The 5694-nt window shown below is 41.7% G+C and overlaps 1 non-coding gene across 1 annotated transcript; it reads right to left on the reverse strand.

Moving 5' to 3' along the window:
• Window positions 1-1693: 1693 nt before the first annotated feature.
• On the reverse strand, window positions 1694-1881 carry LOC148375040 (U2 spliceosomal RNA). Its single transcript, XR_015849072.1, has one exon. It is a non-coding gene; the product is annotated as a U2 spliceosomal RNA (small nuclear RNA).
• Window positions 1882-5694: the final 3813 nt, after the last annotated feature.

The following is a 5694-nucleotide window of genomic DNA, read 5'->3' on the forward strand; positions in this document are numbered from 1 at the left end:
TCTTTAATTGACTGTTATTTCATGCGCGTTCTGTGCTTTGTCCATTTCGAGCTATCTTGTCTAATTTAAGCCGAGAAGGCAGGATTTTACCATTTACTTTACTGTTGTTTTTTACTGTGTGTGTATGTGTGCATGAATGAACAGTTGTGTTTGTGTGGCATTTGAAAAAATGAACCTCCCCCATTGTAGCGTGAGTCATAGCGTGACGTTAGCCGCCTTGTATCACTCTACACGCTTGGCCTCAGCACATGGCACTTGGACAACACACTCACAGATTTCACGTGCTGCGCTTCTCTCTTTCTCTCTCTTCCTTCTCGCCATCGTTTTACTGGGAACCCACCTTGGCTAGCTGCCTGCTGCCGCAAGAGTCAAGCAACCGTTTATTTATTTTATTGTTCCGTGATAGCATGTTTCTTTGTTTTATTTTTGTTTCCAGTCAACATTCAACAACCCTGTTTATTTTTAGTGTTGATTTCACTTTTTGCCTGTGTCATTGTGTTAGTTTAACAGTCAATAAATATAGTGTATTTTCAACACTATAAGGGGCATCAGATTATAACGTATATAGTATTTTATTATATATTTTTCTTATATGTTATGCGCACCGGACTATTGAAAGTGTGACAACACCTGGGTCACCAAAGTAGTGACAGCCATACTGGTTGAGTGTAAGCTGCTAAATTTCCCCCATTATTATTGTGATTTATATTCGAAATATGGCGATCAAAGCTCTAGTTTGACTGTCGTTAAACGTTCTGTTATGACCACAAATGTTAAGTGATGTAAAAACAAAACCCATATGCTATTGAAAAGCGTGTCTTGTAGGGCCAAGGGTTCAAATAAGGCGATTTCTGGGACTGGTTTCAGTAGGCGAATGGCACACTATCATCGGCAAAGCCTTTTAGCCTCCCTGGGCCATTCCAAAGGGATGCATTGCGCCAACTCTGAGCCAATCCATGTCCACCACTCACCTGAAAAGGGTGCACTCTTTTCAGCCAGGCTTTTAGGGACACTGGGGGCTTTTGTCGAAGCTCATTTTGGCCAGAAACGGTGCTATATTTTCGCCTAGGGTTTATGTTGCGCGTCACCTATTACCGAAGGGTGCGTTGCAAGTGAGGTTTCCCCCTGGCCTCCACTCACCAGGTAACAGTATGAAAAACTGATGGATGAATGAATAATATTGGATGCAACGGGAACCAAACCCAGATTTTGGTGTAGAGTTTGCTGGATCCTATCCAGTGTTTCTCAACTGGTGGGTCAGGACCCAAAAGTGCAGTGTGTACCCATTTTCAGTGAATCGCGGGTCTTTTCCTTAGCAAAATAATGCTGAAAAAGAAAAAATAACTGAGGGTCATTTAAACTCCTTGACAGTAGATGGCGATAATTCCCAGAAAATGCGAATTCACACTCACATTTCACACCAGTCGGAGACCACTGTCATAGAGTGCAGCGCACAATGTTAAGCTAATTCTCTTTTTTATCAATTTATTTTATTTATTTACATTTTCACCCATTGGAGGCTTAGCCAATTGCGTGCTGTAATGCAGTTTTTAAGGGTTATTTTTCTATCTTCGTTATTCATTAACCATTATCGGTCAGTTCATAATACGCTACAAAGCCTAGGAGCCGGGACACTTACTCTCAGCCAAGAGGCCAAGCTAAGGTCCTAGCCCTAAAGCCTTGCTGCGATCATTGCGAATGAACCGTTCCCAGAGGTACTGCAATACCGGGCCGATGCGTGGAGTGGACAGAGCAAGCTCTTATTCCATCTTCACAAGTCAAAAACTATAGAAATGATCCCTAAGAGTATGGAGCACACCAGTGTCAAACCAGTTAGGAGCTACTGCACTAGACCAGACATTAAAATGCATTAGGTCTTATCTCACCATCACACTATTTTTAGCTGCAGTGCTGTTGTTGATGTTATTATTCGGCCGAGCCAGGAGAATATTGTTAGACATCAAATCAGTCAGTGCTACAGTGGTCTCACAAAGTCTTTAAATAGCGCGTGAGATTCAGAACTGAGTGACAAGAAAGGCATTGAAGGAAGTGTTTCAGTTGTTCTGAAATGAATGAAGAGAAAGGATTTGGGAGGCATAATTGATGAAAGATAAGTAACGGAGTGTCATGTGCAATATTAAATTATGAGGGTAGTGTAGCACTGGAACAGTTGTGACAAACACAAACTATGCTAGCTTCCGGTCACTTGCTTGACCGTATGTGTTGTGGTGAGTCTCGTCTGTCAATCTCTCGAGTCAAGTCATTTTTATTTGTACAGCCCTTAATCACAAAGAGTCTCAAAGGGCTGCACAGGTTATTGCACAGACTATTATTACAGACTATTATTACACCATCCCCTGATCTGAAACCAACAAGAGGGCAAGGAAAAACTCAAAAACCTCAACATAAGGAAAATGAAGGAACCTTGAGAAGGGACCGCACATGTGGTAATCCCCCTTTCACGATGACCAGACTGCAATGGATGTTACAATAACAAATAATACACAGATATTGAGTCTCTGAGTGTTGAGTGAATTTATGTTGATTTAAATTGGTTTCCTATCCCTTCATTAAGGTGTATTGCACTCCCAAATTACTCTTTATGTGTTATGTGCTCTAATTTGTGTATCCATTTTCAGCTAATCGACGTTTTGTCAAACTTTGAGTGTGCAAGTGTGTGTGCAAGTGTGTGTGCACATGCGTTGTAGTAACGTATGAATCTGTTGCGCAGATTAACGAGATGACAAACTCATCCAACCCTGCATGTTTGTCGCATCTGTTCCAGTGCGTCACTTCTGCTATAATTTATTATTGCACATAAAATTCTTTACATATATAAATAAATAAATGGCCGCCTTTATTCAAAAACAATTGTCACATACATTGCTTGGTTTGCTGATAAAAACTGAAACATTATCTCTACTCTCACATATATGGTACCTGTACTAATAGTGTGACAATGAGACAAGACCTAATGCTTTTTCATATGTATGTCTTCAGTATCCCTAGTGGATTCATGTTGCATTCAATGTTATACAAGTATGAACAACCATCCATGTCCCTAGTGGCCCATTGGTTCCACCTATCCATTATCTGCACCGCTTATCCTCAGTAGGGTCACGGGGGTGCTGGAGCCCATCCCGGCTAGCCTCAGGCAGCGGGCAAGGGACACCCTAAACTGGTTACCAACCAGTCACAGGGCACACAGGGACAGACAACTCACTTGCTCTTTCACACCTAGGGACAATTTGGACCGGACAATTAACCTGACATGCATGTTTTTGGAATGTGGGAGAAAACTGGAGTGCCCGGAGGAAACCCACGCTGGCACGGGGAGTACATGCAAACTCCACACGGAGGCTGCGGTGGCTGGACATGAACCCTGAACCTCTGCACCATGGGGCAGTGCGCTAACCACTACTGTGCCGTGGCCCTTTATTTTCCAAGTGAGCGTTCGATGATTCCCTCGATTTTTTTAAGTGTGAATATAATATTTTTTTTTTTAAAAAAGGATAACTGAGAAACACAAATGAGGTCACAGAAAATTTATGAAAAGTGCCCAAGGGCTCACACTACCACGCTGACAGTTTTCCAGGAATGAAACTCTCGAGTTTCTTAAATGCTTCTTGGGTTTGACACCTTTAAGAACAAATTTAATCCTTACAGCAACTATTTGGTAACTTCAGACACTGAATTTGAATTTTTTCAATGGTTTTGGTTATCTCATGCCTACAAGTGCACACTGGACCTTAAAACGTGCATTATTGTGAAGGTTTGTACTAATGCATGCTTCACCAGTGCCCAGTTGAGCAGAAAGAGAGCAAACCATTTGATTTCAATTGTTTCTATCACCCAGTCGCCTCACTCTGTATGGCAGAGGTCGGGAACCTGCGGCAGATATGGCTCTTTACAAGAGTACACAGTGCAGGATATAATAAAAGTAAGCATATTGTCAAATTTGGTACGGAAATAGCTGAGGAAACACTGGCATCTGCATTGGCTGACACTGTTTTGGCTGTGTTTTGGCTGTAAGGAATCCTTTTTATGAAAGCTCATTAGATAATGTATGCTAACTGTTAGATACAAACCCAAAGAACAAACTGTACACACTCAAAATCACCGGCCAGGCACACAGCACAATTTGATTGGATGAGCGGTATTGGTGGGGGGATCTCTCTACACACAGGAAGCTCCTCTCACAAACGCCCACTGCGCTGAATGGAAATACACCAGTGGACTAGAGAAAACATTTTTTACTACTCTGTATTCGTAAATATTTTACTCTCCTGGATTTACTACACTCACGGTTGTAAGAAGACCATAGTTACGTATCATTATTGAACGTGATGGCTGCAAGAGAACTTAGGTGAGCTATGCGGCTTTATATTTTCCCGGTATCGAGTTTTAGAACGATCTTGATGTTTTGGGGATGAGTTTTTTTTTTTAAACTAAATTCAATTCAAAGTTTTTATTGTCATATGCACAGTAAAGAACCCCGTTTCCCTGCACAATAAAATTCTTACTTTGCTGTCCACACAGTTGCCAGCAAAAAATAAAATGGAAACTAAGAAATGTTTGGCATTTCTTGAATCCCAAGACTTTAACCTTCCGAATGATATTTGGAACCATGCATTTGAGTGATTGGTGACATCATACAGACACTGTTTCCGTACATGTCTGAGACACGTATTTGCTTCTTCGCAAGCTTTCGTAATGTTAAGGGGGTAATAAGTTTGACTGAACTATCTGACTGTTTTGTCGACGTTCCCATTGTAGCGCCTTATAATCCGGTGCGCCTTATGTATGGAAAATATAGGACCAAAAACTATTTTTTGGGGGTGCGCCCTATAACCCGGTGCGGAAAATACGGTATTTACAATCATCCCATCATAAAAGCAGAAACTCGCAGTAAAATACGGTATAAAAGCGCTGTTTACCAAAATCGCTGTCTGTTTCGAAGTTGGCCTCACATGTTGTGTTGATGGAATCCTTCATTTTGAACGTGTTGTTTCCTTCAATAATGTCACAGCTCTACAGCAAACAAGCTAAATTCCTCGAGTCCCCCGGCGTGTGGAATATTTTACATCATATTTGCAAAATTGTGGGGAGGAACACACGTTCTGTGCCTAATTGAAATAAGAAATATCATGAGAATACTTTTAAAACACTTGATTGTTATGATGTGCTATTAACCTCGCAGGAGCTTTCAGTTACACGCTGTTAACAAGGCAAACGCAAACAACAGGTGGCATTGTAAATGTTCCACTTGCACTGTTGTGCGCTTGCAGTTCGCTGTTTGCATAAAGGCTTGTCGCAAGAGCTGCACTTTATGTAACCAGCAGCTCGAAGCGGGTGAGGGTGTTACAGTAACACGTTGCGCCAGGCCTGCATGTGAGCAAGCACTCACATGGGGGCTGCAGCTGGACTGCCTTCCTCGCCTCTTTCAGGTGTTTAGATTAGACGAGGAAGGACTGAGTGTTGAGCAGGAGGAGGCGGAGAGGGGGGGATTACTGAGAAGTCATTTTTCCGACTGCCCGGGCTTCATATTTTCAAAGAGAATTTTAGGCTTGTTGTTGGTATGCACACGATTGTGTTATTATTTGTCTTTGAATAGAGATTATATCCGGCTATTATTTTCAGATGTAGTTTTTACTGACAGTGATTAGTTCATTTTGGTGTACTGTTTGTTTACAA

This window comes from Urocampus carinirostris, chromosome 1 (assembly GCF_059441175.1).
Source record: "Urocampus carinirostris isolate Australia breed hairy pipefish chromosome 1, RoL_Ucar_1.0, whole genome shotgun sequence".
Taxonomy (NCBI): domain Eukaryota; kingdom Metazoa; phylum Chordata; class Actinopteri; order Syngnathiformes; family Syngnathidae; genus Urocampus; species Urocampus carinirostris.